At 40.4% G+C, this 24,109-nt stretch overlaps 1 pseudogene; it reads right to left on the reverse strand.

The window, feature by feature from the left end:
• Positions 1-22,375: 22,375 nt before the first annotated feature.
• Positions 22,376-23,425, reverse strand: LOC138156444 (small ribosomal subunit protein RACK1-like; annotated as a pseudogene).
• Between the last annotated feature and the right edge of the window lie 684 nt (positions 23,426-24,109).

Raw genomic sequence — 24,109 nt, forward strand, 5'->3', positions numbered from 1 at the left:
CACACACACACATACATACACACACACACGAGAAATATATATGGTATAGATTGTATATATGGGGTATAGAGAATGTATATATTCTTCATATAATATATATGGTATAGATTATATATGTGATATAGAGAATATATGTCTGTTCCATGGAGAATAGATTATGTGGAGGGTATAGAAAATATATATTTTCTCTCTATATAATATATTGATTATATGTGTGGTATAGAGAATATATATATTCTAACATATTTTTAATGTGTTTGGGGGGGATAAGGCAAGGCAATTGGGGTTAGGTAACTTGCCCAAGGTCACACAGCTAGTAAGTGTTAAATATCTGAGGCCAGATTTGAACTCAGGTCTTCCTGACTCCAGGGCTGGTGCTCTATTCACTGCATCAATTAGCTGTCCCTATATATATATTCCATAGGGCATAGATTATATAGAAGGTATAAAGAATATATATGTATTCTCATAATATATTCTGTATATCTTTTATACCCTATAGAGTATATGCTTATTCTCTATATTATACTGTGTGTGCATGTGTGTATGCATGTATATATACACACATACGCACACATGCACACACACACATTGTGTGCATTTTGTTATTGAGTGATTTCAGTTGTGTCTGACTCTTTGTGACCCAATTTTCTTCTCCAGCCCATTATACAGATGAGGAACAGAGGTAAACAAGGTTAAATGACTTACCGAGGGTCACACAGCTGGTGAGTGTCTGAGGCTGGATTTGAACTCACAAAGGTGAGTCTTCTTGATAGTGTGAGCACATATAGAATTATTCAATGTCTGTCTCTATGGCTCCACTTAGAGCTTTCTTGGCAAAATTACTGGAGTGGATTGCCAGTAGATATTCTCTAAAAATTGGACGTATAGTCATATACCACATATACACACGTAATCTATGCCTATATATTGTCTATACATGGTCTATACATGCACACCATACATACATATACACACATACATATGTACACACATATACACATTACAGAGACTCTGGGCTGCTGACAGCTGCGTGACTGAGAACAAAATAGAGAAGAAAACTGAGGAGATTCATATCACAAATATGGCAGTGATGAGATTTTAGTTGCCTTAAATGGATGGGTTGTATTTACAAAGATGTGTCAATAATAAATATAATCTATGCTAACACATGCAGAAACCCCTTTGTTCCTCTCTATGCAAGGATGATGACAGGCAGTGGTGTGGAGAATAGATTGTCAGCCTTGGCATCAGGAAGGCATCAATGACCCATATCAGCTATGTCACCATAGACATAGAATTTAACCTCGCTGCCCTCAAGCAACTACCTCAGAAGATGTTATAAACAAGCTGTCAAGTTGCATTACTAGGAAGAATTTCCACACCAGAAGTTCCTGGAGTGATGAAATCACAGATCCAGACCCTACAACCTAAGAATTCTCCAATTCTCTTGGGGAAGTCATAGGGTAGCACATCCTTCTAAAGCCTCAGCACTTGTACCTGGTCAACAGAGACATGAATCTATGGTGAATGCTGGAATTGCCCTCTAGTGGTCAGAAGAAGACACTACCCACCTTGTACAGCCTGGTAGCTACGGGCCCCTTGCACCTTCTTTCAGAACTGGTAAAAAGACAGTTTTTCTCAGGATTACCATTAAATAATTTTTAGATTTTGTACCCCAGAAATAGACAAGTGATGTTTGTGGTTTCTTGGTAGGAAAGAAATAGAGCTTGGAAGAGATTGGGAAGTGGATGTCTTAGTGGAAGGTAGATCATGTAGAGTCAGAAAACCTGGGTTCAAATCCTGATCTTTGCACTTAACCTATGGGACAGGATGAGATTGAACAAATCATTGTTTTCCTCTCTGAATTTCCATTTTCTCATCTGCAAAATGGGGAGTTGGAGTAGATGACTGCCAAGAGGTCACAAAAGGTAATGAGGTTCTAAACCTAAGTATGACATTTTCATCTTAAGTCAATTGACTCACTATCTACTTCCCAATGTGCTCTAGGACAAAATGGGAACCAAAAATGGAGGGCATAGTTCCAAGATTACCCAGCCCCAGCAGGGTTCATTTTCTTTTCTAGTGTAAGCAGGCTTTGAGGCAGACTGACCCCTCTGTAGGGACCATGAGAAGGATTCAAGAGAGTGGCTCCATGGATTTCTGGAATTGTATTATAAAAGTGTGAATTAATTAAAACAATCAAGTCACCCACCCCTATTTAAAATAAGTGATTGAAATCTATGCCTCAACTATTTATCAGATAAGAACACGTGTCAGTTGTTTACTAGGTGTGAACAAGGCTTGGATACTTCTTCAGGTTTGACAGGAAGTCTGATCATATTGATGAGAGATTTAACTGTGCCCCATGGGTATTCCATAAAATAGAAGGCCAGTTCAGAGTTCAGAGATGGGAACAAGTGATGAACAAGGGACAATATTACAGACTAAACCCTAAGAAGGAACTTGCTTGCTTGGTGGGGAAGAGTGACCCATAATTGGGCTAATTCTCTTTCCCTTTCCATGGCTAGAGGAGGGCCCTTAAATAGTCAATAGGGCAAAACACCATTGCCCCAGTGCCATCCCCAGGACAACAGTGGTTGGCATCAATGTCTGATAAGGGACTGGACTGGAGGACGAAAGGAAGATTCAAGATTTGAATAGGAGTCCACAGCTCAGGAGAATATCTTGAGATCACCAGCAAAAAGACTTCTAGGAGATATGAGTTACTCCTCTGACACGCTTGAGCCCACCTTCCCTTGAGTTCTAAACATCCTGGTGGGACAGTGTGTCACAGAGTTTAAGGAAGATATCTTGTACAACTGTTCTTACTATATGACCTTAGTAAAATACCCTTTTCTAAAAGATAATTAAGTCTGAATGACTAATTGATTTTAGTTAAATAATTGTAGCAGGAAGATAACTGGAGAGGGCTCAAAAGCTGTTAATGGTACTAGAAACAGCCCACAACCACTCAGGACCCCTAGAGCCCTAGAAGGAGATGTAGTTAACCTTACTCTGGGGACCCAATTCACCAGTGGGAATGGCAGTTGGAATTGTAGATTTAAAGCACGACCTACAGTGCTATCTAAGTTCCTCTCACCTTGCTATTAAAGTGAAGTTATGCGGCTTCACAGCTTTATTCTATTTTTTTGGTTTTGGAGGGTAATTGGGGTTGTGACTTGCCCAAAGTCACATGGCTAATAATTGTGTCAAGTGTCTGAGGCCGGATTTGAACTCAGGTCCTCCTGACTCCAGGGCTGGTGCTCTACTCACTGCGCCACCTAGCCGCCCCTCTTCATAACTTTATATGCAAAAACCAACAACAACCAGGAATTATGAACAATTTAAAGAAATAGAAGAATTTGCAAGTAAAATCTGTAGGCGATGCAGGGTAAAGGGGGGTTGGGGAACTAAAGCTTCACTGGTTCTTGGTGTAACTCGAGAGTAACGACAGTCTAGAAAGCCTCCGTCCATTTCAGCTTCACCCTTGTGAAGCCCAGGTCATGATTGTTGGAATCAAGTGGGCAATGTCCGGTCTCAAACCTTGCATCACAAAATACCCAGAATGGCTTCCATCTCTATGACCGCCATTGCTCTGACTTGCTTCCCGCACTTGCCTCTTTGAATCTGCCTCACTGAACCTCTCCCTCCCAAGCTCTTGTCCTTCTTCCCTTCCAGATGAGAGTAACTTATCTTGTCTCTTTGTCCTTACAATTGCCTAAAGTCCAGTCTGACTCAAAAGTCTGGTTTACTAGGATGTAGCCTCCTTAACCACCTGATAATAGATGTAACAAAAGGAGATGCTTATGATAATTATGCTGACGTTAGAGAATAAGCTTTACCCCAAATGTTACTAGCTTCCCACAAGAGAGAGAGAAAGTGGTTGATAAAAAAATAAATCTTTAGTAAACATATTTGGGCTGTAGTCCTGCTAGCTACGTGACCCTGGTTGATTTACTGCATTTCTCTGGATCTCAGTTTCCTCATTTATGAAATGGTCCCTTTTACCTCTGTACCATTCTAAGTGTAATCTGAGTCTCAAAGTAGATGAAATTAATTACTCAAAGGAATTGGTGAGATTTAAAGAGAATAATAGGGTCAGGAGCCTGAGGCCACATGTGGCCCTGTAGGTCCTCAAGTGCAGCCCTTTGACTGAATCCAAACCTTATATCCAAACACTTAATAAAAGTATTTGTTCTGTAAAACTTGGACTCAGTCAAAAGACCCCTTTTGATGACCTAGAGGGCCAAATGTGACTTCAAAGTCTCAGGTTCCCCACCTCTGGTAGACCTCCTGATCTTCTGACTTCTAACATCAAGAGGGCGTAAGTGACATTTCAACCTCTCTTCAGGTTCCTTATGTGTAGAATGAAATGTGGTTTCTCAATTAGACTATTTGCTAAAGTACTAGAAACCTTTAGGCCTCAGTCAGGTTACCTTGGGGGGAAAACAAAACTCTGGAAATCCCCCTATCACCCCATCTGCCACATAAGGGAATGTTAACAGAACAGCCCATCAATTTAAAAGATTACACGAGGAAGGGGAGGGTTGCAGATTTCACGCAGTTTTTGGCCAAATAACCCCTGTTTGGCTTCTGTACAGTGGCCTCCTCTCTCTGGACTTCCTAGTGACAGGACCGCCCGCTTCTCGAGAGATTCAATAAAACTTCCTGCTTTCACCTTGAGAAGTCTCCGAGTAGTCAATTTGGGGTAGGTAGGGTCTCTATACCCCACACACTTAAGAGAGAAAGACTCTGGGAAGAAATCACTATATTGGGAGATCTAGGCATGCACTTACATAAGCTTCCCTGATTGTGTACAAAAGCTATTTGAGAACAGCCTCTACTGTCTTTCTATATGTACACTTGCTATAATTCATTCATCCAACAAAATTTAAACATGGTTTTCAGCTAGTGCAGACCCTCCATCACCTCACACCTTGTTCATTGCACTAGCCTGTTGGTGGGTCTGCCTGCCTCAGAATGCATTCTCCATTCAACCACTAAAGAAATTTCTCTAAAACCTAAGCACCATCATGTCACTCTCCCACTTAAAAAACTCTAGTGACTCCCTATTGCCTCCAGGAGCATGAATGCAAAATGCTTTGTTTGGCATTCAAAGCCCTTTATAACCTAGCCCACTCCTCTACCTTTCAAGCCTTTCTTATGCCTCATTCCCTAATGAAATGTACTTTTCAGTGCAGTGACTCCAGCCTCCTTGAGCAAGGGACCTCCTCTCTTGGCTCTGGACTCTCTTTCTGGTTGTTCCCCATGCCTGGAATGCTTTACCTCTTCTACTCTAACTACTGTCTTCCTTTAAGTCCCAACTAAAATTCCATCTCTTACAGGAAACCTTCCCCAACCCTTCTTAATTCCAGTGACTTCCCTCTGTTTCCTATGAATCCTGTATATAGTTTGATTTGCAAATATGTGTTAGCATGTCATCTCTCCCATTAGACTGTAAGCTTCTTCAGGGCAAGAAGTGTCTTTTTCCCCTTTTTGTATTCCTATCACTTATCACTTAGTGCCTAGCATATAGTAGGTGCTTAATAAATGTCTATTGAATTGAACAAGTTGATGAATTGGGAATGCAATTTCTCAACAAGTCCAAAAACACCAAGCAAACACAAAAATACATCTGCAGCATATTTTCTATTCTCTGGAACATTAATAAAACACCTTTTTTTGTCCCCCTCTAGTTTCACTATCGAGATTTGCTAGTTCTGCTGCCATCTGTCAGAAACCAATTTCTAGTGAAACTGACTCATGGGAAGTGAGAAAATGGCTTTAAAGGACTGTTGGTGGGAAATCATGGAGAACCACTGGTCTGGTAACTTATCAAGACATAACACAACCAGTCTAGACTGTGTTTTGAAATGTTTGCTCCAAGTTAAATCCCTCAGGTACTTTAGTCAATTGAAGGGCAGAAAAAAAAATTACTTAATTTAAGAATGGATTTCGATTTCTCTCCAGTGTAGATTCTATGAACTAAAACGAACCTTATCTTGTTCTTTAAGAAGGGCTCAGAGGCCTCAGGCAATGGGAAACACCCACAACTCAGCTCTTCCCAAGTGGCTCTTTGATGGAAATGAAGCATTTCCAAACAACCTTTCATCATGGCTGGCGTTGCCATGGGAAATTTGAGATAATGCTTGATCCTACCCCAGTGAAATCTCTCCCAGGCTACCAGTCTAATTTTTTTTTTTAAAGAAGAGTTTATAAGATCCAGTGATATTTTCCTTGCAACTTCATGTAAGTTGTATTTGTGACACATAAAGTATATCAGTCCAATAGTATCAGCCAATGAGAATTTGCAGAAGTGTTTGAGATGAAAATGCAGAGAAGATTGCTTTACATTTTGCTGAGCTGAACACAGCAGTCAATTTTCTTTCCCCGAAAGAGGAATTTACATCAGTCAACCTCTTCTACTGATGTTCTTCCTGCAAATGCATTTTTTTAAAAAAAGCAGCTGAATTTATGAATATGAGATGATTTTTAAAAAAATAACCAATAGGGCACATTCAGTGAAGTTAACCACATGCAAAAGAGGCTTTAAGTCCTTTCCAGGAATACTTGGAAAGAGGCCTCAAATGTGAAGCAGGGTGACCATGAGAGAAAAAAATTAACCTTTACAATTTTTCTGCATGGTGTTTTTGTATTTTTAAAATTGTATTCCTAGCTTATTGACTTGCTTTTCCTTTCTTTTGCTAATGAAAGTTTTTAGCCACACAAATTTTCCCCTGAGGACTGATTTGACTACATCTAAAAATTTTTTGTCATTATTTACTCATTTTTGTTTTCTTTAATCAAATCATTGTTTGTATATGTTATTCTTTGATCTATTCTGTATGGTTAAGTTATTTCATCTCCATTTATGTTTGATTCCTTTCTTCAAAGGCCACTTATTGATTATAATTTTTATTGCATTTTGGCCAGTTAAGAATGTATACTTTTTGCTTTATTTGTACAATTTTAGGCCCTACCATATAATTAATTTTTATAGTGGTGCTGTGCATAGCTGGAAAGTATGTATTTTTCATTCATTTCTATTCCTGTTTAGTAATTACCAGAGACCCAATATACTTACTTTTTCTGAAATTCTACTCTGGTCCTTTATTCCTTTTTGTTCAATTTGTGTAGCTCTGAAAAGGGACACACTGAGATCTCCAACCAGCAGAGTTTTGTGATTTATTTCTCTTTCAATTTTTTCCTTCTCTTTCTATTTTGGATAGAGATTTCCTTCAAGTACTTAGTGTTTATGTATGTATATTAAGTATTGATGTAATTTTATTATATCATGCTCTAAATTTCAGGCAACTTTCTAATATCTATTGAGTTAGTGGTCTCCAAAGGGGGGAGGCCTATGACATTAAGAGGTGTGTGATTAGCCAATTCAAAGGTGGGAAAATAGGTCACATCCCACTATCTCTGTGATGGCCAAAGGTTGAATCCTCTCTAAACACAACCATATGATTCCCTTCACCCATTATTGTTCAACCTTCCTGCACTCAGCCCTCTTCCACTTCTGACCTCTGTGGCTGTGCCAGACATTGACATCTCAAGGTAGATAAAATCTACCACAGTCCTGGTGCACTCATTAACTCTGCAAAAAAAAAAAAATTCCCCACCTCAGTATTGTATTCTCACCTGTCTCAAGATCATTTTGTGTCTATGGAAGGCACCCTACAGCAGGGAGGCTCTGAAGTCCAGGGCGGTGACTTATGTATAAGAATCCTATTCTTCTTCTTTAGCTTTGGGTGGTAAATAACAAGTTATACAAGATGAACAGGAATGAATGGGCTGTAATCTTCATTCCCAATCTTATTACATTATCTTTCCTCTTGTCAAGAACACCTCCATCCTCTAGTCACTAAGGTTCACAACCTTGCTATCATTCTCAAAGCCTCATTTGCCCTAACTCCAGGTACCTAATCAGTGGCCACATCTTGTTTCAATCTCCACATCTCTCCATGCAAGCAGGCACCAACCCTAATTCAGGTCTCCATCAGCTCTCACCTGGACCATGGCACTAACCACTTTACCTACTTAAATTTACTTGAGTAATCTCTTCCTACTTTGATCCCTTCTGCACACAGCTACCAATTTGATATTCTTAAATTTCAGGCTCAACCATGTCACCCTCCTACTTAATAAACTACAGTGGATCCTTATTTACTCAAGGATACAATCTTATTTCTTTTTTATTGTATCCCTTTTAAATGTCTATTTATGGGCAAGTTTTAAAAATATATGCTGCTGCTGTTGTGTTTGTCATTCATTTTTGAAGAAGACCATGGCATCAGGGATGATGACTTGCAGTTGCCTTTGATGTGAGTGAGGGAGGGCTGTGCAAGGTCACCAGCATCACTTTCTCCTCCTGAGCCATCTGGATCCAGTGACCAGATATTCATCAGGATAACTGGAGATGATCCAGGATGCAATGGGAGACCCTGGCCCTTTTAGGCTAAGGCCTTTTTTATTAGAACAGTAGAATATTAATATAATTTATAAAGAAGTAAATGTGCACATACCAACAGTTGTGTGCTCAACAATTTATTTTTTTACAGATGGGGTACATGATCAAAAAACTTCAGAGACCATAATTCTAAGTTTCTAGATGGCTTGGGTTTGCAGTTAATGGGGGAAATCCAAAATTGAAGAATGTTGATCCTTTGTGCATACACAAGCAGGTTTAAACTTAAGTAGGCTTTTTGCAATGTTATGTTCCTCCTAGGACATGAAGCCTGGAAAATACTAAGTATGTCTTAAACAAAGAAAATAATTTTAAATGAAGAAGATCCAACATGTTTTCTAGATTACTATACTTCTTCTAAGGGTAATTCCCCAGTTTTAAGAGGAAAAAAAGCCAACAAAGTTTTATTTACGTCTTTTGTTTTCTCAGCCCAACTCTTTCTGGATACACACCCAAAGCTTCCAGTATTGCCCCCTGGCCCAGAATCAAACCTCCTTTGTATTAAAGAAAAGCAGCTAAGAAAACAACTGATTCATTAACCGCACCCCCCACATTTGACACAGTATATCACATTCTTTTCTCAGAGAGGAGGGAGCAACGTTTCTTAGTCTCTTCTCCGAAATGATCATCACTGGTTATTCAGTCTCTCTGAATCTGTCTTCATTTCAGTGATATTTTTTTCATTTACATCATTGTCTTTGTGTAGTAAATAAGATGATGTATGTAAAGTGCTATTTGAAATTTAAAGCACTATGTAAATGCCAGCTCTTATTTTCATTATCATATTGTTCTCCTGATTCTGCTTATTCATTCTGTATCAGTTCATATAAATCTTCCTATACTTCTTTGAATTCCTCCATTACATTCATATACAACAGCTGGTTTAGACACTTCTTGGTGGATGGGAACCTATTTTATTTCTAGTTCTTGGTTTCCACAAAAATTACTATGAATATTTTGGTATCTATTGGACCTTTCAGTGTTTAGCCTCTTAGTGGCACAAGCTCAGTAATCAGATCTCTGGGTCAAAGGTTATAAACAGTTATTTTTCTGGCATAATTCCAACATGCTAATGTTTTAAGTCACAGCTCCATTTGGTTCCTATTTCTTCATCTCTGACCCAGATGTACTACCCAGTTTATCAGCAGCTTGTGTAGACCTACCTACTATGCTCTTTGGAGTTCCATGGAGAAGAGGAAGACACTACCTTCTGTCGTCACGGGATTTGGACAGCTGAGAGAGAACCCAATTAATTGATTCCCTTTTCTATGACTGGGACACTCTGAACTTCTCCTCCCATTATGCCTGTGATTCACTGCTGTTTGCCCAGGCAAAACCCTTTTGCCCTGTTACCACACCCTGATCGCTTACCTCCATTGACCTCTGCCATACTAAGTCTTGGGAGGTATGGCATTCTGTATCAGTCACATTGATTAGCTGGAGAGTTTACAAAGGAGGGTAGCTAGGCTAGAGGAAGTCTTCAAGTTGGCACCATATAGGGATGAGTTGAAGAAACTGGGGTGGAAAGGGGGGGTGGCCTTTAGCCTGGATAAGAGAATACTGGATAGGTGGGCAAGATAGCTGTCTTGGAATATTTGAAGGGTTGTCCTTTATAAGAAGGAATAGATCAATTGCCCCAGAAAGCAGAATTACTACAAGAGCAACAGGTGGAAATACAAAGAGACAAACGGAGACTGTGTGTAAGAAAAAGCTTCCTAAAATTTCCTAAATACGACTTTTTCATGTCATGGACCTATGTGTTTAAAACTTTACATTACCTAGGCCTTTTCCCAATCTTTCCAGTTTCCTTACATCTTACACCTTCCCCCTGAAACACTTACACACACACACACACACACACACACACACACACAGAGAGTCCTAGATCCTGTAACAATGAGTTCCTTGTCATTCCTTGAACAAGACACTCCATCTACTGATTCTGGGCATTTTCGTTGACTGTCCCCAACACCTGGAATGCTCTCCCTCCTCATTCTACCTCCTGGCTTCCTCTAAGGCCCAGCTAAAATCCTGCCTTCTACAGGAAGTCTTCCCAACCCATCTTAGTACCTTCCCTTTGTTGATTATTTCATGTTTATCCTGTGTATAGCTTATCTGTACACATGTGGTCTCCCCTCTTAGAATTCCTAGAGGGCAGAGACTGACTGTGTCCCTTTGTATTCATAGCCCTTAGCACAGCACTTGGCACATAGTAGGTGGTGATAGATACAATAAATGGTTATTGACTGACTCAGCCCTTTAGAATTCGGTGAAACTTAAGGACCTCTTCTAATAATGTTTTTAAGTGCATAAAACAAAATGTATGGGATGACAAAGGAAACCATTTATATTGAAATAAGGGAAGAAAAAAAAGGAAAAAATAAAAAATAAAGACATTTACATGATAACTTTATTATACATTTGAAAGAATAGCAAGTTGAACATAATAGATTTGCAGTTTCATTGCAGTCTTTTCAAAATTATAGTATGTTATGGAAATGCTTATTTTATTCCATAAATTGAAAATAAAATAAAGCTTTTAAGAAAGAAATAAGGCTATTAAGATCTTAAAAAACCCAAATTTGTAATGTGGTAATATACCCACTGGTAGGTCTAATAACTATAGTGATTCCAAAGTAGTAATGAGCCAAAATAGTATTTTGAGGTCTCTGCAACAACTATAACATAATGTGGAAATATCTGTCATCTCTGTTGACACTTACAGCTATTGCTGATACTCCTGTGACTTATTGCCTACAAATATAATTAAAGGAAGTGCTCAATGTCAGATGGGGTTTGGTTTGCCTCCCTTAGATATCTCCCCATTGCAGTCTGTACTTCACTAAACAGTCAACGTGATCCCTTAAAGCTCAGGTCTCATTACGTCATGATGACCTGGGAGGCGAGCATCTATGTATGTTGAAGTGCCCAGATATGGGAGCGAGGGCCAGATGGGGAGGAAGGTATTGTAATGGAAGTTTGATATATGCCTAGGAAATCTAAAATGGCATCACCCATGTAGAAAACTCAGAGGGGTCTTACTTCTGGGAGATTGGAGAACTTGTACATGTGGACAATCTGCATTGGCTTATCATAGGGTGGAAAGCAGTGTCCCATCCCCCCCAATTGGATGCATATCCAGAACTCTCTGCATTTTTAAAGCTACTTCATTGAGCATAGTCTGTGATGTTCTTACATTCTTATTTGAGGGAGAAGGGATCTTTTGCCACAGTAGTTGGTACTATGCAGAAAAGGGAGGAAGGGTCTGAAGACTGCCCCCCCCCATCATGAGGACCTAAAATATGGATCTGGGCATTTCCTTTGTTATTCTAGGCGCAATAATTGGAGTCTCTGACTCAGGAGCTTTTACCATAGTGATCCAGGAGTCCAAAAACCCAACTGAGTATTCCAGTAAGACCAGTAGGAAACCTCTGAGGAGCAAAGGTCCCAGGGATACTTGTCCCTGTGAGGGCTTTAGACTCGAGCTTGGTAGGACCAATGCTATATAGGAACTGAGCTAAACTGGGAGCTTAATCCTGCACCTCTCCCCAGAGAACAAGGTGTAAAAAGGGCAGTTATGCCACTGAGGTGTTGAGGAAAATGCTGGTGTGTTTGTTCTTGCTATATCATTGAAGTAAATATCCTTTGTAAAAGCTAATCCAATAAAATGTGGTTAAATGAAATAGGCTCCTAAAAAGGTGGGTGAGTGCAATTGGTGGGGTCTTGAGCCAGTGGCAGAGAAGAGAAAATACCTAATGCTCCCCACTCGCACTGCCATTCAGCTTACTAGAGAACTTGGTAGGGGATCAGCATAACATGTAACAGACCTGGTCCTCAGGAAGTGGGGCTAGAGTCAACCCATGTCATTCTATGAATGAGGCTCTGGTGTCCAAAGGAGGGAGTGTAATTTGAAGGCCTGAAGATACCTGGACTAGGTAGTATCAATAGATGGAGAGAACCTCAAAGGCAGAGAGGTTGCAGAGTGATTATGACTAAGAGATGGTTTAGAAGTGGTAGTGGATTACAAGAACTGTAGTATAGCATAATTATGGTCATAGAGAATCATGGATTCAAAGCTAGAAGGAACCTTTAAAGGTCACTGAGTCTAATCCTCTCATTTCACAGATGAGGAAACTAAGCTACTTGATCAGGGTCCCAGAGCTAGGAAGTATCTGAGGTAGGATTAAAACAGAGGTCTTCCTGAATCTAAGTCTGGTGTCTGCCAAAACTGATGGTGTAGCTTTTTAATTGGTTTCCATGTTTTCAGTCTTTTCTAATCCATTTTTTTTCAGATCTACCAAGATGATATTTCTAAAGCATGGGTCCAACCATGATACTCTCCTATTCAAGAAGCTTCAGTATCTTCCTATTATCTCTAGGATAAAATCTAAATTCCTCTGTCTGCCATTTTAATGCCCTTCACAATCTGACTCCAGCATACTTTTTCATACTTAATCTTCATCCTCCTTATGACCCTCCCTTGTCCTGATCCATTTTCCCCTGCTCTGGCCTCCTTTCCTCTTTTCATAATCTTGACCCCGGAGTTGACCAATTCAGCTATACACAGTTCTTCACCTCTGATCCACGTCTTTCCCCCTCCTCCCTTCACTCTCAACAACTGGCTTTCCTTCATACAATCAACCTTATCTCCTAGCTGCCTTGTGTTCATGACAACCCCTCTCCTACCTTTGTGCGTTCGGAGAAGGCTGTCCCTCTGATCTGCAGCTCACTCCTGCCTCACCTCTCTGCCTATCAATACTCTCATACCTACCTCTTGTATTTCATTTCCCACATTTCTGCACTTCTTTGGACTTGCCCATCATGACCCTAGGAACCTCATCATCCTGGAAGATCAAATCAGTCTGGGTACTCACATTCTCTCTGGCACCCTCTGCTCCTGGGACCTCTCTGATTGAAGGACAGAGTGAAGAACTCCTCTCCAAACCTTTGTTTAAGGAGGCTGCCCAACCCAGCAATCTCATTTCCCACCTAGCTGTACTCTTGGGCTCTATACATCATGCCTTTGTATAAATGCCTTCTCTCTCCCTCCTTTTCACTTTCCTCTTGTGTGTTGTATTGGATTTTAAACTCCTTGATGCCAGGGACTGTCTTTTTTTGTATTTGTAATCCCAATGCTTAGCATAGTGCCTGGCATATAGTAAGCGCTTAATAAATGTTTATTGACCATCTTTCTTGATGATGGTACCTATCCCTTGGTATACTTACATGAAAGACACAGCTCAGGTACATTTTCTTTTTTTTTCTTTTTTAAAGCAATCGGGGTTAAGTAACTTGCTCAAGGTTACATGGCCAGTTATTTCTGGGTGTGGTGCCGAGTGTCTGAGCCCAGACCTGATCCAGGTCATCCCGACACTGGAGCCGGTGCTCCTACTCGCTGAGCCACCTGGCCGCCCCTAAGCAATTGGGGTTAAATAACTTGCTCAAGGTTACACGGCCAGGTGTTTCTGGGTGGGTGCTAAGTGTCTGAGCCTGGGATTCAATCTCCAGGTCTTCTCAACACTGGAGCCGGTGCTCTTACTTACTCCCTACTTACTCTTACTACCTGGCCACCCCCAGGTACATTTTCTACACAGGACTTTCCAAACCACTTCACTTAAAATAATCTTGTGTTACTTTATTTATATCTGTATAATATTTACTTATCAGTGTTCATATTGTATTCTCATCACTCTCCCCCCCACCCCAGTAGAAAGTAAACTCCTTGAAAGCAGAGACTATTTTGCTTTTGGCTTTGTATCTAAGCACATAGTAGGAGTAAAAATGCCCACCCTGACCCCTGACCTCTACAGCTTCTGCATGGTTTTTACTGTGCTCCTTCCCTGGGCTGGGCAAGAAGGTCTGTAGGTCAAGGTGAAGCTAGAGTCCAGGGAGGGGCCAACTCTCCCTCCCCAGGTTCCCCCTACCTGCCAGCCCCTAGTCACATCCCAAGGACTGGGACTGGGACCTTGAGACTGAAAAGGCAACCTGTAAGATTCCCAACAGGAGCTGAGGGTAGCATTGACTCAGAGTCTGTACTCAAGGAAGCCTCTTTGGGGAGTACAGACAGCCCCTCCTCAGAGCCAAAGACCCTCCACTGCCACCGGAGGTGTTATCTAAGGTAGATATTAAGGTCACTATCATACCTAGGCTCTGGCCCCCAAGATGGTCCCAAACCCCAACGTGAGACCTTAAAGGCCCCTGAAAGCAGTGGGGCCTGGGAAAATACCTGGAGCCCCCCAGCCTTGGACTGGGGGGGGAAGCAATTCAACCTGAGATCTCAGCCTGAAGAAATGTCATCTGCAAAGAAGAGGAAGCTGCCCAGTTCAGAGTGTTTTCTTCCCTTCTTACTAGAAATCAGCCCTGCTGACCAGTCTGAGAGAGTCAGCCTCCCTGCTGGGCCACGGCCAAGAATCTCTGGAGAGACTAGAGAGAAGGTTCTCAGCCAGGATCCAGGCATAGGTGTTGCAGCCCAGGCCCAACACCTGGACAGACAGGAGGGTCAGACACAGATGTTGGTCCCTAAGCTGTCCAGAGAGAGCCCCTTCACCAGCCTGCAGAGGCTAGACCTATTAGAGGAGATCATTACAGAGCTGCACGGTGCCGCCAAGCCAAGGAGCTGAGAGTGGACAATGCTGAGCCCAACAGTTGCAGGCTAAATGATACCAAACCCATCCCCCCCAAAGAACCTCAAACACAAGCCAAAGTTCTAGCTGAATTGGAGCCCTCAGACTTGTCTAAATCACCTTGGCCAACACTGCCTATAATCTAAGTCTGCTTCTCATTCTCTGCACTACCCCCAGAGAAAGCTGCAACATGAGGAGAACCAAATGCTGATTTCCCAGCTTTAAGCTAATGAATATAAGCCAAGAGGAAAGAATTAACATAGATTAAAACATTTTTACAGTAGAAGACATTGGAGCCTTAGTGACTTCCCCTGCATAACTCTGTGGAATTTGAGGTCTGAAGAGCCTTTAATACCCGAGACCTCAAGCTTATGTGACAAATAGCTCCTCTACCCCTCCCTTCCCCTCCATTTCAAAGGAAGACACAAAACTCCTTGGGAACTTAGTCTCAAAGCTTTCACCACCTTTCTTTCTTTGGTTTTGAAGGTTTGGTAAATGGCACCCAAAGGGTGTGAACTCTCATTGTGTTCAAATTTTTTAAAATGTTAAAACATTAAATAACCATTTGGCTCAAGGCATTCTTGCTGTTTTTACAACCAGTGTGAGATATTTTAGAATTCTAAATAAGTAGAAGCACTGTTTTTTTTTTTGGTGTGGTGTATTCATCTTCCTGTCTTACTTGTCTCTGGTTTGTCATGTCTTAATTCATAAGTTGATTGAAGACTTAATAATAGATTTGTACTATTATGTCTTGATTATAGCCCATGGATCTTGGGGAGGGAAGGAAACCCTCCTGTAAATGGATATATCTTAAGAAATGTTCAGACTAGGGCGGCCAGGTAGCACGGCAAGTAAGAGCACCGGCTCCGGTGTCAGGATGACCTGGGGATCGAATCTGGGCTCAGACACTTAGCACCCACCCAGAAACACCTGGCCGTGTAACCTTGAGCAAGTTACTTAACCCCGATTGCTTAGGGGCGGCCAGGTGGCTCAGCGAGTAAGAGCACCGGCTCCAGTGTCCGGATGACCTGGGGATCGAATCTCGGGCTCGGACACTTAGCACCCACCCAGAAACACCTGGCCGTGTAACCTTGAGCAAGTTACTTAACCCTGATTGCTTAAAACAAATTTTAAAAAATTAAAAAAAAAAAAGAAATGTTTAGACTAGATGGCAGTTCAAAAGATATGTGTGTGTGTGTGTGTGTGTGTGTGTGCTTTTTATCATGTTTTCTTCTTCCAGAGATTATGGAAGGATGTGGTTCACTAGTGAATATTGGTACAAAAATTGACAAACCGTCACTACCAGAAGCCTGGGAAAATTGTAAATAGACTACAATGTAAAAATATTTAATGAATTTTTATAATTGCTTTTTTAAAAATATGGCATTCTGCTTTAATTGATAGTAAATACTGTCATCGTGGAAATTATCTGGTGGTAAAGAACTGATGCAAGAAGTATTTGGAAACAAACTGGAACATGTATGATATGGGATCTACGTGCCCTAATAATGATAAAGTTCTTAAAAGTACATGTTTCATCTTTCCCATATAGAAAGATAAATGGTTTAACTTTATTGAGTCCCTTACGATTTCTTTTTTTTTTTTTCTTTACCTTTATATGCTTCTCTTGAGTCTTGTATTTAACTCAAATTTTCTATTCAGCTCTGGTCTTTTCATCAGGAATGCTTGAAAGTCCTCTATTTCATTAAATATCCATCCCTCCCCACCAGCCCCTACTGCAGAGGATTATACTCAATTTTTATGGGTAGATTATTCATGATTGTAATACCAAGCCTTTTGCTTCTAGAATACCATATTCTAAGTCCTCTGCTCTTTTAATGTTATAGCTGCTAAATTTTGTGGAATCATTACTGTGACTCCATGGCATGTGAATGGTTTCTTTCTGACTGATTGAACCATTTTCTCTTTGACCTAGGAGCTCTGGAACTTGGCTAAAATATTCCTGGGAGTTTTCATTTTGGGATTTCTTTCAGGATGTGATTGATGGATACTTTCAGATTCTTTGTTACTCTCTGGTTCTAGGATATTTGTGCAATTTTCCATGACAATTTCTTGAAATATGATGTCCAGGCTTTTCTTTGATTATGGCTTTCAGGCAATCCAATAATTCTTTTTTTTTTAAAGCAATCGGGGTTAAGTAACTTGCTCAAGGTTACACGACCAGTTATTTCTGGGTGTGGTGATGAGTGTCTGAGCCCAGGATTTGATCTCCAGGTCATCCCAATACTGGAGCCAGTGCTCTTACTCGCTGAGCCACCTGGCCGCCCCAGTCCAATAATTCTTAAGTTATCTTTCCTCAATATATTTTTCAGGTCAATTGTTTTCCTATGAGATATTCTACATTTTCTTCTATTTTTTTATTCCTTTGACTTTCTTTGATTATTTCTTGATGTCTCATGGAGTCATTTGCTTCTGCTTGCCCAATTTTAATTTTTACAGGTGTTATTTTCATCTGTGAATTTCTATTTCTCTTCCATTTGGCCAATTCTGTTTTTAAGATGTTATTTTCTTCATTATTTTTTGTGCCTTTTTTTTTACCAAGTTGTTAATTTTCTTTTCATAATTTTCTTCATTAGCTTTCATTTCTTTGCCTAATCTTTCCTCTCTCATTTCTTTTGATTAAAAAAAATCTTTTTTAGCTCTTCCAGAAATTCTTGCTTGGTTTGTATTCAATTCACATTTTTCTTTTAAGGTTTACTTGTAGCTATTTTAACTTCATTTGTCTTCTTTTGAGTTTGTATCTTGATCTTCACTGTCATCATAGCAGCTCTTTTATGGTCAAGTTCATTTTTGTTGTTTGCTCATTTTGACACCGTATTTCTTGATTTGGGACTTTATATAAATGTTGCACTCTGTTTCCAGTGTGGAGGGTGAAGGAACATTCTCTCAAGCTTCACCATTTTTTTTTCACGATTGTTTTCAGAGCTAGCTCTGGGGGCTTGAAAGTTTTTGGTGTTTTGAGATGATGTGATTGGAAAAGAGGTGTGGTCATTACTCTCCTGGTCTGTTCTCTGTTCCATACCCAGAAAGGTCCCCTGATCCATTGGGATTGTAATTGGCATTGCTCCTCAGAGTCCCTGATTCCTTGGGACTGGAAGCAATACTGCCCCTCAGGGCTTCCACTCCTTCTTGACTGGAAGTGCTCCTCCCTGCTCTTGAACTATGTCCAAAAAGTATGTATGAGCAATGATGTTGCCAAAAAGCAACTACTTCTATGTCCAGTGCAAGCACAGGGATCCCCTGTAGTCTCTTTCTGACCAGTTGACAACTGCCCCTTACTATTTCTGGCTTGGAAGCTCCCAAAGCTGCTGCTGCTTTTGTCATAACCACCTAGTCCAGGGATGGGAAACTTGCTGCCTTGAGGCCACATGTGGCCTTTTAGGTCCTTAGGTGTGGTCTTTTGACTGAGTTCAAGTTTTACAGAACAAATACTTTTATTAAGGGGATTTATTCTGTGGAGTTTGGATTCAGTCAAAGGGCCACATTTGAAGATCTAGAGGGCCACATATGGCCTTGAGGCTGTAGGTTATTTACCCTTCAGTCCCATCACTGGTGCTTCATCCATGTGGGCTCCAAGTCAGCCTCCACTCCCATGTCATGGACCTCTTTTTCCAAACTCTTAAGTTGCCTTGGGTTGGCAGAATGTGTCACTCTGGAAGCATGTGGAAGCATTCACATAAGGAGATAAGGCAAAAAAGATGCTGCATTTTTGATCTAGTTACAAAACAGGAGAAGCAGAGTCTATGGGGATGGTAAATGAGCTTTGGTTAATTTGATTTTAAAAAAAGAAAGAGGGGCAGCTAGGTGGTGCAGTGAATAGAGCACTGGCCCTGGAGTCAGGACTCCTTGAGTTAAAATCCAGCCTCAGACACTTAACACAAAAACTAGCTGTGTGACCTTGGGCAAGTCACTTAACCCCAATTGCCCTCCAAGAAAGCATAAAAGAAAGAAAGCCAAATTACCAGTATCAAAAATGAAAAGGATGAACTTGCCACCAGTGAAGAGTAAATTTAAACAATAATTAGAAGCTATTTGCACAACTGTATGCCAATAAATCTGACCGTCTAAGTGAAATAGATGAATATTAATAAAAATACAAGTTTCCCAGATTAACAGAAGAGAAAATAAAATACTCAAATGATACCATTTCAGAAAAAGAAATTGAACAAGCCATCAATGAACTCCCTAAGAAAAAATTGTCAGGGCCAGATGGATTTACGAGTGAATTCTATCAAACATTTAAAGAATAATGAATTCCAGTACCAAATAAACTATCTGGAAAAATAGGTGAAGAAGGAGTCCTATCAAATTCCTTTTGTGACACAAATATGCTTATACATAAACCAAAAAGAACCAAAAAAAGAGAAAGAAAATTATAGACCAATTTCCCTAATGAATATAGATGCAAAAAATTTAAATAAAATATTAGCAAAAAGATTACAGCAATTTATCACAAGGATAATACACCATGACCAGGTAAGATTTATACCAAGAAGGCAGGGATGGTTCAATATTGGGAAAACTATCAGAATAATTGACCATATCAATAACAAAACTAACAGAAATCATATGATTATGTCAAATGCTGAAAAAACTTTTGACAAAATACAGCACTCATTCCTATTTAAAAAATGGAGAGTACAGGAATAAATGAAGTTTTCCTTAAAATGATAAGCAGTATCTATTTAAAATCATCAGCATTATATGTGAAGGGGATAAGCTAAAAGCATGCCCAGTAAGATCAGGAGTGAAACAAGGATGCTCATTATCACCACTGTTATTCAATATTGTATTAGAAATGTAAGCTTTAGCAATAAGAGAGGAAAAAGAAATTGAAGGAATTAGAACAGGTAATAAGGAAATAAAAGTATCATTCTTTGCAGATGATATGATGATATAGTTAGAGAATCCTAGAAAATGAACTAAAAAAAAAACACTTGAAACAATGAACAATGTTAGCAAAGTTGCATGATATAAAATAAACCCACATAAATCATCAGCTTTTGTATATATTACCAAGACCCAGCAGCAAAAAGGTAGAAAGAGAAATTCCATTTAAAATAACTGTAGACAATACAAAGTATTTGAAAGTTTACCTGCCAAGACAAACCCAGGAACTATATAAACATAATTACAAAACACTTTTCACACAAATAAAATCAGATCTAAATAATTAGAAAAATATAAATTGCTCATGGATAGGCTGAGCCAATATAATAAAAATGAAAATTCTACCTAGGGTATGAGCATATCTCATTACTCAATAAAATACCTACTCAATCTACTCCAATGTCTTTCTGTCACTTTCAGGGAATCTTCTGTTTGGCATTCCAAGTCCTTTATGACCTAGCCCTCCTCATTCTCCCCCCCACACACATTTCTAATCTTTTTACTCCTTATAAACACTATGTGTACTTTTTTAAAATTAAATTTTATGTTTATTTTTAGTTTACATCATTCATTTCCACAATATTTTGTTACAATTTTTCTCCCCATCTTTCCCTTACCCATCACCCCAAAACAGTGATCTCACTGAATACCGCCTCCCCCAATCTGCTCTCTCCTACATCATCCCCCATCGCCGTTCTGACTTTCCAGTAGGGCAAGATGGATCTATATGCCCCAGTGCCTGTATATATTATTTCCCAGTTGCATAAAAAAAATAATATATATTTTTTCTAAACATTTGATTTTAAAACTTTGAATTCCAGATTCTTTCCCTTTCTCTCTCTTCACCCACCCTTACTGAGAAGAAAAACAATTCAATATAGGTTGTACAAGTGTAGCTATGCAAAACCTTTCCACAGTGGATATATTGTTAAAGACTGACTATATTTCCCTCCATCCTATCCCGCCTCCCACTTTTTTTATTCTCTACTTTGACCCTGACCCTTTTCAAAAGTGTGTGCTTCCAACTTCCCTCCACCCCAGCCTTCCCTCCCTTCTCATCCCCTTCTCCCCTATTCTCCTGTAGGGTGAGTACCCTGTTTAGTGTGTATGTCATTCCCTCCCTAAGCCCAATTCAATGAGAATAAGGTTGACCCATTCCCTTTTGCCTTCCTGTTCTTCCCTTCCATTGTAACAGTTTTCCCTTGCCTCTTCTATGAGATAATTTACCCCATTCTGTCTCTCCCCATCTCCTCTCATTATATTCCTCTCTCAGCTCTCAATTTCACCTTTTAAGTATCATCCCTTCCTATTCAATTGGTCCTGTGCCCCCTATCTATGTATACCTGTACACACATATACACACACTCACATATATATTAATATGCCCATATACCCTCCCATATATATGTATATGTAAATATATATGTACATATGTATACGTAAATATATATGTATATACATTTCTATTCCCTTCAATTATTCTCATACTGAGAAAGTTTTATAAGTTACAATAATTGTTTTTCCATGTAGGAATGTAAATAGTTCCACTTTGATAAATTCCTTATGATTTCTTTTCCCGGTTTACCTTCTCATGCTTCTCTTGTTTCTTGTATCTGGATGTCAAATTTTCTATTCAACTCTTTTTTTCATCAAGAATTCTTGAAAGTCCTCTATTCCACTGAATGACCATTTTTCCCATGAAACATGATACTCAGTTTTGCTGGGTAGGTGATTCTTGGTTTTAATCCCAGCTCCTTTGCCCTCTGGAATATCGTATTCCAAACCCTTCAATCCCTCAGTGTAGAAGCTGCCAGATCCTGAGTTATCCTGATTGTGTTTCCACAATATTATAATTGTTTCTTCCTGGCTGCTTGTAATATTTTCTTCTTGATCTGGGAATTTTGGGAACCTGGCTATAAAATTCCTAGGAATTTTCTTTTTGGGATCCTTTTCAGGAGATGATCAGTGGGTTCTTTCAACCTCTATTTTGCCCTCTGGTTCTAAGATATCAGGGCATTTTTCCTTCAGAATTTCTTGGACCATGATTTCTAGGTTCTTTCTTTGATCACAGCTTTCAGGCAGTCCAATAATTTTTAAATGATCTCTCCTGGATCTATTTTCCAGGTCAGTGGTTTTTCCAATGAGATATTTCACATTGCCTTCTATTCTTTCATTTGTTTGGATCTGTTTAACAGTATCTTGATTTCTCATAAAGTCATTAACTTCCATTTGCTCCAATCTAATTCTGAAGAAATTATTCTCCTCAGTGAGCTTTTGAGATTCTTTTTCTATCTGGCAAAGTCAGCTTTTTAAGGCATTCTTCTCCTCATTGCCTTTTTGAGCCTCTTTTGCCATTTGAGTTAGTCTATTTTTTTTCAAAAGGCAGCAATTTTATTTCAAAATCTGAGTTATGGTTTAAGGGGTCCCTTTACCGAGTGCCAATGGTCACCTGCCACACCCGTACCAAGTTGTCTGTGTATCCAGCAGCCATCGGCAGACCAGGCTAAGGAAGTACACTGGGGAGGCTCAGCCTTGCTGCTGGTGCTGATCACTTCTTGCTTAAGCTCATACACAATGATTTTGCCCTGTAGGTCCCAGATCTTGATGCTGGGCCCAGTAGCAGCACAAAGCCAGTAGCGATTGGGGCTGAAGCAGAGGGCATTAATTATGTCACCACCATCCAGAGTATAGAGGTGCTTACCCTCATTGAGGTCCCACAGCATGGCCTGACCATCCTTGCTTCCAGAGGCACAAAGAGAGCCATCAGGAGAAACTGTAACTGTTTTTAGGTAGCCTGTGTGGCCAATGTGGTTTGTCTTCAGTTTGCAGTTGGCCAAGTTCCAGACCTTGACCAGCTTGTCCCAGCCACAGGAGACAATGATGAGGTTGCTGCTATTGGGTGAAAAACGGACATAGGACACCCACTCTGAGTGGCTCTCATCCTGCACAGTGTATTTACAGACACCCAGGGTGTTCCACAGCTTGATAGTCTTATCCTGGGAACCAGAGACAATCTGACGGTTGTCTGAAGAGAAGGCTACACTCAGCACATCCTTGGTGTGACCAACAAAGCGTCTGGTGGTAGTGCCAGTTGTAAGATCCCACAGTCTTAGTGTGCCATCCCAGGAGCCTGAGAGTGCAAACTGGCCATCAGAGGAAATGACCACATCACTAACAAAATGTGAGTGACCCCGAGGGCCCCCTGGGGGATCCCATAGTTTGTCTCATCTCTGGTAAGCTTCCACATGATAATGGTCTTATCTCGGGAGGCTGACAGGATCATGTCAGGGAACTGGGGAGTTGTGGCGATCTGGGTCACCCAGCCATTGTGGCCTTTAAGGGTACCCCAAAGGGTCATCTGTTCAGTCATGATGACGAGACTTCGCTGGATTTCTCCAAGAAGAAGGATGGATCCAGATTGCCTAGTCTATTTTTTAAGGTATGATATTCCTCAGTCAGGCTGTTGACTCTCATTTTGTAATTTTCTTGCATCATTCTCATTTCTCTTCCTGATTACTCCTCCATTTCTCTTATCTGCTTCTTAAGGTCCTCTGTGGCCTGTAACCAGCTCGTATTTCCTTTTGAGGCTTTTGGTGCAGGAGTTCTGACTTCACTGTCTTCCTCCTTTTCCATGCTTTGATCCATTTTGTCCCCCAAATAGGAGTCTAATGTTGGATTCTTCTGTTTGCTTTGCTTCCTTTTTTGGTCATATTGCTACTCAATTACTTGACTTTTGGGCTTTTTGCCACAGTAGGACTCTGCCACCAGACAGGGGAGCTTTCGTCCCAATCTCTGGGGTTTTCTCAACTTCCTGAGGTATTAGTTGGGTGCCCTCTCTGAGGCCTCCACATGCTCTGGCAAGCTGGTCACACACCCCAGGACCTCCACCCTAGACTGCAATCCAGATCCAAGCATGTTAAAGCAAGTGTGATTACCTCTCAGACTGGTGCTTGGTCCCCCTACACTCTGCAGGCCAGGAGCTGAAGCAGCCATGTGGTGCTGGCTGGCTGTGCTGGTGTCTCAGCAGCTTCTTGCCCTGGGGGCAAAAGCCTCGCACTCCCAAAGTCCAGACTGCACTGACCTCTCACTTTGTCCTTCACAT

Source organism: Petaurus breviceps, unplaced genomic scaffold, assembly GCF_028583685.1.
Source record: "Petaurus breviceps papuanus isolate PSGF00001 unplaced genomic scaffold, PetGlider_PUasm1.0 154, whole genome shotgun sequence".
Classification (NCBI taxonomy): Eukaryota; Metazoa; Chordata; class Mammalia; order Diprotodontia; family Petauridae; genus Petaurus; species Petaurus breviceps.